Raw genomic sequence first — 15,320 nt, 5'->3', positions numbered from 1 at the left:
ATACATTATTCTCCCTGAAAAATAACTCCAGCATATTTATTTTTATAATTAATAGTTATAATGAAATTTTTAATGGGATAGTAAACTTTACCATTGCTAAAATAATCTTTTGCCCGTTAAGAATTACTTTTATATTTGTGGATTGTGTTTATTCCAAAGTATTTGAAAGTATGAATACGTTGGAATAATGAAAACAATTTTTAAAGTGTATTTATAAAATTCACTGACTCTTTTCTCTGATGCATTTGTGCTCTATATGTTGTTTGAAGCACTTATCAACAATTGCACCTTTTGCATTCTGTTTGTGACTTATGAGTATCTGTTCGTTTGAAGACCCTACTTACCAGCGATTCCCTGGTATAGTGGGTGTTTTTGCTTTGCTGCTGATTACAGGATTCAGGCCCATGTGTGAAGATATTTCTGTATCTACAAAACCTACTGAGTGGGGGGTCTGCTGCATTGATATGTGGCCTTCAGTTTGTTTGTCATCAAAAAAAGTACAAGCAAACTATGACAAATTAGAAATGATGCTACAAGTCAAAGAATGGGATTTGCACAAAACAAGTTTTGAAGCAATGAAGCATTTTATATGTTCAATGAAGATAAAAAGCAATGCAACTATATAAAGCTAAAAATGCATTAAGAAAACACAATGTGGTTATGGGAACAGCATCTGACATGGAGGCCGAATCATGTGTTGTTTCAGTAGAGGGCGCTGTAGGCTGTGGATTCCAGTGGAGTTTGGGATTCCACACAACATCAATTTGGTTGCCATGGTGTATTTACGGTATTGGCGTTCTCTAGATGTCACGGCCGTAGCAGGTGTCTGCAGGGGGAGGTGGGGGTTTGCATTGGGGCTCTCCAGGTAAAGTTGGCTTTTGGTTGCAATTCTTGCAGCTGCAACAAAATATACAATCAATCAAATATATATTTCTCATCAACACAGTCATAGACCTATGCCGCACAGAAATATGCCAACTCCCCCATGCTGACCAACATGTCAAACTGAGCTAGCCCAGTTTCCCCTATCCCTCTGAATCTTTTCTATCCACTTATCTGTCCAAATGTTTTTAAACATTGTAACTATATCAACCTCTACAACTCATTCTGGTAGCTGGTTCTCTTATTGAACTGTAACATGATGTCCACATTTCTATAGTCAATGCCCCTAACCAATAAAGGGAAGTGTGTCAAACTCCTTGTTCATCCCCACCCCCCTTTCTCTCTGTGTTGCCACTTTCAGGGAACTATGTACCTGTAATGTATTGGTGGGTGTGGGCGAGTGGGGCTGAAGAGCATCTTTCCACACTATATGACTATAACTATAATCACCTTCCCAGATGTTGGCAAATGCTGACTCTATAATTGCCAGGTTAAAGAAGGGTCCTGATCCGAAATGTCACCTGTCCATGTTCTCCCGAGATGCTGCCTGACCAACTGAGTTAATCCTGTATTTTGTGTTTTTAATTATAAAGTGGGATATCTACCACCTGCTGAACTGCAAGTTGCAGAGTATGTGGTCTGGTGTTGGAAGTCAGTTAATACAACTGATTCTGCGAGACCACAAAGTACCTTCCAACTAACTCTGGACTTGGAAAACTGCTGTACATTGGGGTGTGCAGAACATGAGAGTGAGATGATGACTTTAATGTTAACATTAATGGCCATGTAAGGGCTGGTCGTGTGACTTTCCTTGTGCAGGTGAGACCACTGCAAAGAAGGATTGGTCAGATGGTGCACAAAAATGCTGGAGAAACTTAGCGGGTGCAGCAGCATCTATGGGTGCAGATGCATTTTCCAGCATCTGCAGTTCCTTCTTGAACACTTCGTCAGATGGTGTGTAGGTAGGTTCTATGAACCTCAGTCGCATCAATAAGGCATTGCATGTAACATGGTGTGTAGCAGCTGAATATTAATTCAGATGATCTTGTCCGTTATAATTGTGAATATGCTATAAAATTATATCTCTGAGTAAAGTTTTGAGATGAACTTTACTATCTAATAGCCCTGTCCCACGGTACAAGTTCATTCCAAGATCTCTCCCGAGTTTTAAAAAAATCAAACTCGTGGTAAGCACGGAGAATTAACGTAGCGGGTACATCGGAGCTCGGGGATGTCTCTGAGCGTCTCATAACGCTAACGGCAGGTACTCGGGAAGACTCGCTAACGGCAGGTAAGCACGGGAAGACTCGTGAAGATTTTTCACCATGTTGAAAAATGTCCACGGGAGCCCCGAGTACCGACAAGTGGCCATTACCGTAAATCTCCGAGTTCGATTCAGGGCAAACTCGGGAGAGTTCTTGGAATGAACTCGTACCGTGGGACAGGGGTTTAACTCAGATCAACAAACCTTGCACAGTTGTTGAAGGACTTGGAAAAGGTTAGGGATAGTTTTAAGTTACAGTAGACAATGCCTTTAATGAAAAGGTTAGTTTTGAATAGACTTAAAGTTTTCAGTCATTTGTTGATGAGTTATTTAGTGCCTCGATAACTCAGAACTTACGCTATTTCTCGTAGGGAAGTTAACTCCCCACACATGTGTCTTCTGCTTTGTAGTTTTATGCTGCTCCTCCCTATATTTATTGTTTAAATATTGTAAGATGTCACCCTATGTCCTTTCATTCAAGATACATTTATTTGTCACGTACTAATTGGTACAGTTAAATGTGTGAAATAAGTTCATTCTGACTTATGGCAGGTGTGAAGGTTTTACAAATAACTGGATGTCTAAATGTAATCTCGAGTAAGATTTCCAGTGGTTACAAACAGGAAATAACCGTTCTTTAAACCTATACATCTGTCATTTTGCATATCCTGATAGAATTAATTCCTGACTAATATAATGAAGACATTCCATGTGAGAATCTTGCTACAAAACCTTTAGGCAGATTTTATCATTTTTCTTGCCTTGGTCCGCATTAACCAACCTGACCTCCCGGTGGCTCAGCACTTCAACTCCCCCTCCTATTCCAAAGCCGGCCTCTCTGTCCTGGGTCTCCTCCATGGCCAGAGCGAGCAACACTGGAAATTGGAGGAACAGCACTTCATAGTCCGCTTGGGGAGTCAGCATCCTGGTGTCATGAACATTGAATTCTCCCAATTTTGTTAGACCTTGCTGTCTCCTCACCCTTCCTCAGCCCTCGGGCTCCTCCTCCTCTCCCTCAGCCCTCGGGCTCCTCCTCCTCCTCCTCCTCCTTCTTTTTCCTTTCTTTCCCCCCCCCCCCCCCCCCCCCCCCACACCCCCCCCCCCCCCCCCCCCCATCAGTCTGAAGAAGGGTTTCGGCCCGAAACGTTGCCTATTTCCTTCGCTGCATAGATGCTGCTGCACCCGCTGAGTTTCTCCAGCATTTTTGTGTACCTTTGATTTTCCAGCATCTACAGTTCCTTCTTAAACATATAATAGTGTAAACTGTGGGAGGGACAAGAATCAGAGACAGGCTGGTGAAGTGAGCACACACATGGTGAGTGAAATCTCATGGACCAAAATGTGAAGAGAAATATTTGAGTATGTAGAGGGGCAACATACTGTAACTGAAGTAGTGACGTTACAGTAGGAGGCAGGACTGAAGGAGGGGCCACACAAGTCTCTGGCAGGGCAAGTTTGGAATGGTGCACAAGGGTAGATGGCATCCTTGGATTTATACATTAGTTATATTGAGAAATTGCATAATCAGTAGTAAGAAAAGCAAATACAATGTTAGCATTTATTTCAAGAGGACTAGAACACAAACACAGGGATGCAATGCTGAGGCTTCATAAAGCACTGGTCAGACTGTCTTTGGATTATTGTGAACAGTTTTGGGTCCCATATCTGAAGAAAGATGTGCTGGTGTTGGAGAGGGTCCAGAGGAGGTTTACGAGAATTTACCTATCTCTCCCCCTCAACCCCATTCTCCTGCCTTCTCCACATAACCCCTGACATGCTTACTAATCAAGAATCTATCTAAGTGCCTTAATAATATCCATTGACCTGGCCTCCGCAGCCTTCTGTGGCAATGAATTTCACAGATTCACCACCCTCTGACTAAAGAAGTTCCTCCTTATCTACTTCCTAAAGAAACTTCATTTTATTCTGAGTCTACGACCCCTGGTCCTAGACGTTCCTGGTTAGAATCATCGATCACTGCTCCCCTCCATCCCACAGATGCCGGAGTTCCTTCAGCAGATAATTTATTGCAAAAGAAAAATATGTTTGATAAACCATTGACAGTTTTAGCGTGCAGTTTGCAGATGACACTAAAGTGGGTGGTATTGTGGACAGTGAAGATGGTTGTCAAGGATTACAGTGGGATCTTGATCAGCTGGGCGAATGGGCTGAGGAATAGCTGATGGAGTTTGGTGCAGGTGGGTGAGGGGTGTTTTGGGATTTTGGGAGGTCGGGTTGAGATGGGACCTTGGGGGCCATGGTGGAGTAAGGGATGTAGGGGTGCTAGTGCAGGGTTCCCTGGAGGTTGTGTCATAGGTGGAGAGGATGATGGAGAGGTTCTACATTAGCCCTTGGCATTCAGGGTATTTAGTGTGGAGTTTGGAATGTTGTGTTGCAGTTGTACAGGACGTTGTGGGGCCACATTTGGAGCACTGTGTTCAGTCTTGGTCACAGGGATGTCATTGGGCTGGAGGGAGAGTACAGAGAAGATGAGTGAGGATGTTGCTGGGACTGAGGGGCCTGAGATATAAGGAGGTTGGGACTTTGTTCCGTGGAGTGCAGGAGGCTTATTGAACAATGGAGGAGGATGAAGAGGCTTTAAGATCTCCTTGTGCTTCCATGAGTCAAAATCACACATGATCAGATCACTGAGAAAAGAATGTGAGGCAGCATGTGGAAGCATTTGTTTAAAAGATGAACTGGTTGTGATCTGCAATTCATTGATTGAAAAGTTACTGGAAACAGAATTTTAAATGGTATGAATGAATTTTAAGGAAAGACTGAGCCAACTGTTTTACTTTATAAGTTCTGTCACCAAACTGTCTGAGGCACATTCGTCCTACACTTTCCTTCAGCGCTATATGTTCCTATTAATAGTATAACAGGTCTGTTAAAAATAACACTTGTAATAGCTTGGAAGACTGACACATCTCATCCAGGGAATATACAAGATTAGTCTTGATCTTTCAGATCAAGGTGTTTTATATCTGCTGGGCAATGGATTGTCATATAAACACAGCAGAATAGCTGGTGCTAGCAAATCAGATTGAATTTCAAATGGAATTTAATCCCGATAGTTATGACACATTGCACAAATTCCTGGGTGTTAATATCTCAGATAACCTGTCCTGGGCCCAGCACGTAGATGGAATCATAAAGTGCCAACAACACTACTTTTTTCAAAGTTTAAAGAGATCTGGCATGTCTTTTGGTGTGCTAGCCTTTATAAATCAGAGCATTGAGTATAGGAGTTGGGATGTAATGTTAAAATTGTACAAGGCATTGGTGAGGCCAATTCTGGAGTATGGGGTACAATTTTGGTCGCCTAATTATAGGAAGGATGTCAACAAAATAGAGTGAGTACAGAGGAGATTTACTAGAATGTTGCCTGGGTTTCAGCAACTAAGTTACAGAGAAAGGTTGAACAAGTTAGGGCTTTATTCTTTGGAGCGCAGAAGGTTAAGGGGGGACTTGATAGAGGTCTTTAAAATGATGAGAGGGATAGACAGAGTTGACGAGGATAAGCTTTTCCCACTGAGAGGAGGGAAGATGCAAACAAGGGGACATGACTTGAGAATTAAGGGACAGAAGTTTAGGGGTAGCATGAGGGAGAACTTCTTTACTCAGAGAGTGGTGGCTGTGTGGAATGAGCTTCCAGTGAAGGTGGTGGAGGCAGGTTCGTTTTTATCATTTAAAAATAAATTGGATAGTTATATGGACGAGAAAGGAATGGAGGGTTATGGTCTGAGCGCAAGTATATGGGTCTAGGGGAGAATACGTGTTCGGCACGGACTAGAAGGGTCGAGATGGCCTGTTTCCGTGCTGTAATTGTTATATGGTTATATGTCACCAAATACTCCAACACAATTCCACAGAAACATTGTAGAAAGTATTGTGACTGGTCTGGTATGGCAATTCTATCTGGAAGGAATGAAAGAGTTGCCGTCCATCACAGGTACAACCCCCACCCCCCCCCCCCCCCCCCCCCCACCCTCCCCCCTCCATCGAATGCGTCTGCATGAGGTGTTGCCTAACATCAAGGATCCTGGCCATCTCGGCCACGCCCTCTTATTGCTGCTACTGTCAGGCAGGAGGTCCAGAAGCCTGAAGTCCCGCAACACCAGTACTAGTAAATGGCATTAATATAGATGAGTACTGGATGTCATGGACATGCTGATTTGTCTGTTTCTGTCGAAGATAGACACAAAATGCTGGAGTTGCAAAATGCATCGGGTCAGGCATCAATTCTGGAGAAAAGAATAGGTGATGTTTCGGGTCAAGACCCATTTTCAGACATTCAGCCTGTTTTTGTGTTCTATAAATCTAATTGACTTAATACAGCTTTGGTGTTCCGTATCAATCTCCCTGTGTCTCTTTAAAATGATGACCAGGATGCGATTATTGGATTCAAAGCAGTTTATTAACAAAACTTGCACGCACACAGTTTTTCATACATATAATATAGCAAGCTCTTGACAGGCACGTTTCTTGCTGTGCCATGCTGCTTATAGCTTAAAATAATATGAAGTACGTTCGTCCACATTACTCTGGTTACTTTAATTTAATGTTCCTTGTGTTACCGACAGAGAAAAGGTGAATGACAAAGTAATAGAGACCCTGAAAAGAATGGAGCAGTGGCTGGAAAGATGTGTCTGGAAAAACAGAGTCGGGTGTAGTACCGTGCCCCTGGATTTACAATGTCATCAGATCAGGAAAGCTCAATCACCTCCATCCTGATGTGCCAATGACTGCCATTAAAAAAGGAAACAGGGATTCTGCGCATTGTCCATCTCATCATAGAATTAAAAAATAGCGAGGAACTAAGATAAACCTTTCATAGGTTTCTAGCTGATGTAATCCTTCCAGTTCTTGGCACCAAATTACGTCCAAAATCAAAGTCCCACAAAGCTGATCTACAAGAATGAAGCCATGTTTTTGGAATCTCTATTTTATTGAGAAAAGCTTGGTTTATTTAACAGGGCAGAGGTGGAGTGAAGGTGAGATTTGAAGCATACTGTATATCCAATATCCAGTATATCATGAAATATAAAATGGAGGAAGGACGATGAAAGTGTTGCTCGTGGCTAAAGCATCATTGACTAGAGGGCACGGATGTGGAGACATTTGCAAAAGAAACACAAGGAAAAGAGCTGTTAATCTGGAGTTTCTCTCTGAAAAGGCAATGGAAGCAAATTTGATGGTAACTTTCAATAAAGAATTCGTTGGAAAAACTTTCAAAGCAGAGAAATTTGCATGGCTTTCAAAATACCTGAAATGGTGGCAGAGTTTTGGTGGTGGTTGGGAGTTGAAGAGCTAGAGGTGAGAATACTTGAATATCACTTATACATAACCAGCAAAGACATTTGTGCAGAATGATCTGCTGTGAACCTCATTCTATGATTTAATATTGGAGACTTTCCCTTATAGCGAAGAGATAGAAGATTTGGCATTATATTTAGGAACAGACAAATACATTTTAGAATGCCATGTATTTGATGCTTAAATCATATCAGAGATACAATCCTTTTTATTTAGAATTCAAATCACTTCACCAAAAAAACATTTGTAGGTATAAAACCTGTTTCATCACCTCAGGATACCATTGTGGCAATGAAGCCCTTCAAAATGTATCCTACTTTGCAGTTTTGGTCAGTAAGTCACTAATAAATGTCTCCACCCAGGCAGCCTTCCCACTCAAACAAATTGTCTTCGGCTGATGTGGTGAAATTGTGTAGTGAGCTCTGAAAGAAAAAGGGAGACATTTTATCATTAACATTAGGTTTTTTTGAGGGGGTGGGGGGGGGGGGGATAAATTGCAACATCATTTAATTAAAAAATCTATGTCATAGTTCTCTTGTTTGTTCCTTTCACTTGTGGCAGATGATCTGCCGATAAAATGCAATTCATACAATTTCTCCACATTATCACGAATCCCACCCATTGAAATATAAACATGAAAATTTAAATGCATGAACAATTCTTACATGATTTCCACGTAATTGCACTTTCTGCTCACGGTGAATATTTCAATTTTATGAATCTTATCCACGGACATGCGATTTGTTTGAAACGCACTGCACCTACATCGTGATCCTAAATTGATATTTTTATGAGCCGCTGTAAGACAAATGACAAGTTGTAAAGACATATTCCTTAAAATTAGTTTTATTACTTTCAGTGTTCACAATGTGGCCCCTTCTTTGGCCTTCTGCGCTGTTACAACAAGGCCTATTCTAAGACCGAGGAAGGATACATCAAGTTCCATTTGGACACATAGTAACCTGCAAGCCAGAACATCAAATAGAACAACCTGGAAAACACACACTGTCTTTGAATCAGAACCTGCCAAACCCACTCAGGATTCTATGTTTCAGTGTGATCACCGCTCATTTTTAAAATTACAATGAGTACAGACCCACCCGCTTCAACTATTTATTATAAGACAATCCATATCTAATATTATCCAAGTGAACATTCGTTGAACTGTCTTCTGTTCCTTCAACTGGCTGAATGAATCAAAAATCTAATTACAACTATAAAGCTAAAAGACTCTAAATGACAAGATCTAGGGTATTTTCCTCACCCATAGACAAAGCTGCACAAATTCCAAGCAGCAGCAGGAGTGTAGCACTAACTCTGTAGTTCATTGTCGGAGTTCCAGTCTTCTCGAGCCTTGCCTTTCTGATCCAGTTGTTTTTTCTTGGTGTCTTCTATTTGCTCTGCATTTATATTCTGAATAACCAGGGGTTGCTCAATATAATGAAATTGCAACGGCCACTGGTCACTGGTGCAACAGAAAACACTGATTACATCAAGATAGTCAAATTAATAATAAGCAGAAATGTTGCAATTTGTAGATTATATCAAAATAGACAGTTTGTTTTAAAAAAATAAGCTGAAAACAAGTTAATGGTGTGACGGAGACAGTAGGAAGTTGGAACAGGAGCAGGCCATTCAGCACGAGCCTCTCTCATGCTCAATAAAACCATGGCTAATACAACGTTCCAAATCTGCTCTCCCACCCTGTCCCATTACACTCGATTCTTTTACAGATCATACATTTTTCTCCACTTTGAATATATTGAAAGGTTCAGCCTTTCCTGGGATAAGGAATTCAGATAAGTCACCGATATTTGAGAGAAGATATTCTTCCTTGTCTCATTCATAAATAACACCTCCACCTTATTCTGCGTTGGTGTGTTTTGGTCCCAGACTTTACTACAAGCAGGATCATCTTTCCAACACACGGCTGCCACACCCCCTCAGGATGTTTATGTTTCAGTGTGATGAGCTCTCATTGTTTTAAGTTACAATGAGCACACCCCCACCCGTTTCAACCTTTCTCTAATAAGTCAATCCATATCCAAGTAACCATTCTGTGAAGTGTCTCTAATAATTATCTATTGTTCCTTAAATAACAGGATCACAAAACACATGTCCCTACATCTCCTCTCTCACTTCCCTCCAGGAACCACAGCAGCCCGTCCAGGTGAGAGAGAGGTCCATCTGCGCCTCCACAAACCTCGTCTACTGCATTTAGCAGTTTGGCTCAATGGCGTGTCCAGGGACAGTTTGTGAGATTAAGGTTACAACTGATAGGAGTCTGGACAGAACTGTGAACAATGATCCTTTCATGGTGCCAGGTGCTTGATACATCCTCGTCACTCTATGTTCAGTGTGTCCATAAAAAACTCATGCTCAGTCTTTAGTCTTTCAGTACTAATTCCATAGCTGTTTGTTCTGTTAGTTATGATATGTTTAATATTTGGTTAAGATATTTTAATGCTTTGCCCTGATGCCGTATGTCCATTGTGACTGAACACAAAGTTTTGAACGCTTCCACTAGACTCAGTAAATCATTGAAAATTCAGTGATTCTAAAGAACCAACGATGGACCAATGAAATACTTACTTGCAGCAGCATAACACAATACAAATTAATAATCTATATTACTAAAAGTCTGATCTTGACCGCTTTTGGCTCGCTGTGGTGTGATTTCCGAGAGAACGCCGCTACCTACGGCCGTCATTTTTGGCCACCTCGCTCAGAGCCCACCTCCGCCTTCCGGGACCGGAGTATTTTTCCCATCGATGAAAAATCAGAGAGATATTAATGTTTTTTTTTTTAAATCACATTCTCTCTGCTGCCCCTCCTGGTGGGAGGGGGGAGGGACTATAAAACCCGGAAGTGGTGTGCCTCACTCAGTCTCTGCAAGATGGAGGAAGCCATGTCTACTCAACTGTGGGTGCCCTTAATGTGGTTCTAAAATGCTTGCAAAAAGTGTCTATTTGGTTCTAAAATACTTGCAAAAAGTGTCTCTATTGGTTCTAACATGCTTGCAAAAAATGTCTATTGGTTCTAAAGCTTGTAAAAAGTGTCTCTATTGGTTCTAAAATGCTTGCAAAAAGTGTCTATTGGTTCTAAAATGCTTGCAAAAAGTGTCTCTATTGGTTCTAAAATGCTTGCAAAAAGTGTATATTGCCTGATGTTGTGGTGGTAACTGCTTTCAAAGGCTGCACTACAAAAAAAAAAGGCTGTTGGTGGTGGTTTTAACCGCTTTTAAATGGCTGCACTGGAAAAAAATGGGTGTTGTTGGCGGTCGTATCTGCTTTGAAAGGCTGCCCAGCAAAAAAAAATGGCTGTTGTTGGTGGAGGTAACTGATTTTAAATGGCTGCACTGCAAAATAAATGGCTGTTGGTAGTGGTAGCTTCTTTGAAAGGCTGCACAGCAAAAAAAATGGCTGGTGGTGGTGGTGGTAATTGTTTTGAAAGGCTGCACTGCAAAAAATATGGCTGCTGGTGGTGGTAACTTGACAACTTCCTGTTTGCACGAATATTGATTATAGATAAAACGCTACCACTTACAGCTGGCCATCTTACTCAGTTCCTCACCAATCATCAGGTGCAGAGGATTCTTCCCATCGATTAAAAATAAAAGTGTTTGTTAGTGTTAAAAAAAAAATTTGAGAATCTCTCTCATGCCTTGAAACTAACATTTTGTGGCCCTGCACCCTGCTAGAAGTGGTATGAAACTGCACTTGAATTCGGTGGCCTTGCAGCCTCTGCCTGAAATGGCATGAAACAACACTTTTGTTTGGTGGCCCTGCACCCTGCTAGAAGTGGTATGAAACTGCACTTGAATTCGGTGGCCTTGCACCCTGCTTGAAATGGTAGGAAATTGCATTTGAATTTGGTTGCCTTACACCCTGCTTGAAATGGAATTTCAAAGAATGGCTGTGAGTTAACTATTAGCCCACCAGTGTGAGTGAGCTGCCAGCACATCAGGCTTGAGGGACTGAGCTGTCACTACAAGAATCCATTTGGCCCACAATGTCCATACTAACCAGTCCCTTCAGCCCACAGTACCCATACTGTGTCGGGGGACCAGCCCTCCCTTGTGAACATGGGACCCAACGGGTCCCACTTAGTCTAGTATATAATAAATACGTTTATAACTACAATTCCAGTGCAAAATAAAAAACACTCACATCCTTAGTGCAACTAAAATAGTTCTTAAAACAAACAATCATGTACGTTACTATGGATTGTGTGATCCCACTAAGTAACATTGATGGGGAAAATCTGATGTATTTTCTATTTGGGCTGAGATGCGTGAGCTGTTTTGGTTCCACTGTTGAGTTCCATTGGTGGGATCTACATGTCAGCGTTGCAGACTAAACCGTATATTGATTGCTTGCTCAAACATCACACGCAGTCAGTAGATGCACATTGAGAAGATGCTTTCATAAACTGGAGTCCTGTGCACTTCCTGTCAGACATTTGCCCCGTTGAAGCATGTTGCGTGAATGTCATTGGCAGTGCCAGCCTTTATGTACCACTCGATTCATGGGTATTCTTTGGAATTTAGGTTGGTGCCTGTACATAATCTGCATCCCCCCCATTCCCTGTATATCCATGTGCCTATCCAAAAGCCACTTAAAATACTCTTTACTTTAGTTTAGAGATATAGTGTGGAAACAGGCCCTTCGGCTCACCGAGTCCACACCGACCAGTGATCCCTGCACATTAATGCTATCCTACACACACATGGGATAATTTACATTTATACCAAGCCATTAGCCTACAAACCTGTACATCTTTGGAGTGTGGGAAGAAACCGAAGATCTCGGAGAAAGCCCACATGGTCACGGGGAGAACGTACAAACTCCATACAGATAGCACCCGTAGATCAAACCCAGTTCTCCAACACTGCAATAGGTGTAAGGCTGCAACTCTACTGCTGCGCCACCATGCCGCACAGTAATATTTAGTTTAGTCTAGTTTATTGTCATCTGTACTGAGGTACAGTGAAGTTGCTTGGTGCACGCTATCCAGTGTGTGGAAAAACAATACATGATTACAATCGAGCTGCACACAGTGTACAAATACAGGATAAAGGGAATAACATTTAATGCAAGATAAAGTCTGATTAAAGATAGTCTGTGGTTCTTCGATGAGGTAGATGGTAGGTCAGGGCAGCTCTCCAGTTGGCGATTGGGAGGTTCAATTGCCCGATAACAGCTGGGAAGAAACTGTCCCTGAATCTAGAAGTGTGCATTTTCACACTCAGGCCCGTACGAAGCTTTTCAAAAAATGGGGTGGCATGACAGGATTTGCGGAACCAGGGTTGGTATATAGGGTAAGGCCAACAAATGTCCTTGCATTAGTAGAAGTAGTGGTAAATGGCAATATACATTCAGGAGCACCTGTTCTGTTGCTTTGCACAATCCGCACGCATTGCCACTTTCAATTTGCTGCACGTCTTGTATGTGTATGTGACAAATAGACTTGACTTGACTTGACTTGACGACTTACCTTGACTTGATTTACCTTGGCGACTTGATTAGGCAGCATCATGCTAATCACATTTTGCAGTTGCATTTTGCATTTTGCTGTCATTGCTCATGGAAGTCCTGGTGTAGTGTTGCATGCGACGACACTCGTTACTTGGATGACCTGAAATTAAAGCATATAATTACTTACCTAATTGTAGCTAATTACAAAATTGACCATTGTGACGGAAATAGCAATAAACACCCAGACTGCCTAGAAAATTCAAAAATGTGATATTTTCAAGATCAGAACTTTAATATTATTGTATTATATGCTGCACGTCCGTAACATATAATGTAATTATGCTCCTACCGCTTACCCCTTAAAGGGCGATCTCACGGTGCGACCTGAGGCAAGACTTAACAAGAGTTTAACATCGTCGGAACCTTCTGCGATAGCAGTACGGCATTCGTGGACCCCCGAGGACCTCCGTGGCGCTAACGTCAGGTAGTCGTGAACGCAGCGGCCCGTGCAATATCCGTAATAACTATTGCGGGTACCGTGGGAACTCCTGCGAACGGTAAACCCGGAAGCCTGACAGAGGGGACATAAGGTGAGGTTAAATAAATATATTTTTTACTATCAGATTGATGTCTGCAACTCTTCATTAACACATCACTACAAGAGGAATGTCTCTAATGTTATAATCCCTCTCATGCTGAAACACAAAATAGTTGAAGGGAGGTGAAATAATCACATTTTTATTCTTTTTTGAGTGTTCAAGTACCTCACTTGCTGAGCTATTTTACTCCAGCAGTTTGTGTCTCTTTTTGTCTGAAAGCAGTTTCTAACTGGAGGAACTCCGCGGGCCAGGCAGCATCTACGGAGGGAAATTGACAGGCGAGCCTTTCCTCAGGCTGCCTTATCTCTCTACACCCCCCCCCCTCTCCCCAACTGCCACCCACACACACAAATGCTGGAGAAACTCAGCGGGTGCAGCAGCATCTATGGAACGAAGGAAATAGGCAACGTTTCGGCCCGAAAAGTTGCCTATTTCTTGTGCATGTGTCGGAAGGAACAGCAGATGCCGGTTTAAAGAGAATGAGTAACTCGACGGCAGGCAGCATCTTTGGGGAGAAGGAATGGGTGACATTTTGGGTCGAGACCCTTCTGATATGCTGCTTGTCCCGCTGAGCTACATGTTGTGTCTATCTTCGTTTTAATCCAGCATCTGCAGTTCCTTCCTGGCCGAACCCGATTGAAAGATGAGAGGCTGGGCGATAGAAATCATTAATCGAATTAAATAACTAGATACCTGTCTAATCGTATCTAGGGGATTGGACAGGCTAGATGGAGGAAGAATGTTCCCAATGTTGGGGGAGTCCAGAACCAGGGTCCCAGTTTTACAGTCTACCGTGGAAACTCTTTAATTACAGCGGGAAACCTTCAGTTTCCCAGGGGGTCGGGACGGGACTGGAGTTGGGAGGGAAAGGTGGGGTAGTCGAGGGAGAGAAGGGGGAGACAGATGGGGGTGTCTTCATTTACTGGCGGTGGGTGTCTGTCACTGAAACAGGCAGGTGAGATTTCACATCCACCTTGTGTGTGCCTCTCTCTCTCTCTCTCTCTCTCTCTCTCTCTCTCTCTCTCTCTCTCTCTCTCTCTCTCTCTCTCTCCCTCCTCTCTCTCTCCCTCCCTCCCTCTCACACAGGCATGAATGGATGAACTCCGCGGGCCAGGCAGCATTTACGGAGGGAAATGGACAGACAACCCATTCTTCAGGCTGCCTTATGTCTCTCTCCTTCCCCCAACTCCCACCCACACACGCGAATGCTGGAGAAACTCAGCGGGTGCAGCAGCATCTATGGAACGAAGGAAATAGACAACGTTTCGGCCCCGCTGCACCCGCTGCACCCGCTGAGTTTCTCCAACATTCGTGTGTGTGGGTGGGAGTTGGGAGGAGAGAGACATAAGGCAGTCTGAAGAATGGGTCGCCTGTCCATTTCCCTCCGTAGATGCTGCCTGGCCCGCGGAGTTCATCCATTCATGCCTGTGTGAGAGGGAGGGAGGGAGAGAGAGAGAGAGAGAGGCACACACAAGGTGGATGTGAAATCTCACCTACCGCCACTAAATGAAGACACCCCCATCTGTCTCCCCCTCCTCTCCCTCGACTCCCCCACCTTTCCCTCCCAACTCCAGTCCCGTCCCAAGTTCGGTCTGTGAAACGCAACACGCCAGCCCCGACAACCAGCCCGGTGGTCAGTCCTTTGAAGATAGACACCAGTTGCCTGGAGCAACTCAGCGGGACAGGCAGCATCTCTGGAGAGAAGGAACGGGTGGCGTTTCGGGTCGAGAGCCTTCTTCAGACTGAAAGTTTCACCTCTCAGTAGATCATAAAATAACA

At 43.0% G+C, this 15,320-nt stretch overlaps 1 long non-coding RNA gene across 1 annotated transcript; it reads right to left on the bottom strand.

Moving 5' to 3' along the window:
* Positions 1–6,553: 6,553 nt before the first annotated feature.
* LOC129704155 (uncharacterized) lies at positions 6,554–13,426 on the bottom strand. Its single transcript, XR_008724692.1, has 4 exons — positions 12,962–13,426; positions 8,730–8,930; positions 8,131–8,263; positions 6,554–7,887 (listed from the first exon to the last, which is right to left on the bottom strand). It is a non-coding gene; the product is annotated as an uncharacterized LOC129704155 (long non-coding RNA).
* Between the last annotated feature and the right edge of the window lie 1,894 nt (positions 13,427–15,320).

This window comes from Leucoraja erinacea, chromosome 1, assembly GCF_028641065.1.
Source record: "Leucoraja erinacea ecotype New England chromosome 1, Leri_hhj_1, whole genome shotgun sequence".
In the NCBI taxonomy this organism is placed as follows: Eukaryota; Metazoa; Chordata; class Chondrichthyes; order Rajiformes; family Rajidae; genus Leucoraja; species Leucoraja erinaceus.
This window is presented reverse-complemented; position numbering and strand designations above follow the sequence as displayed.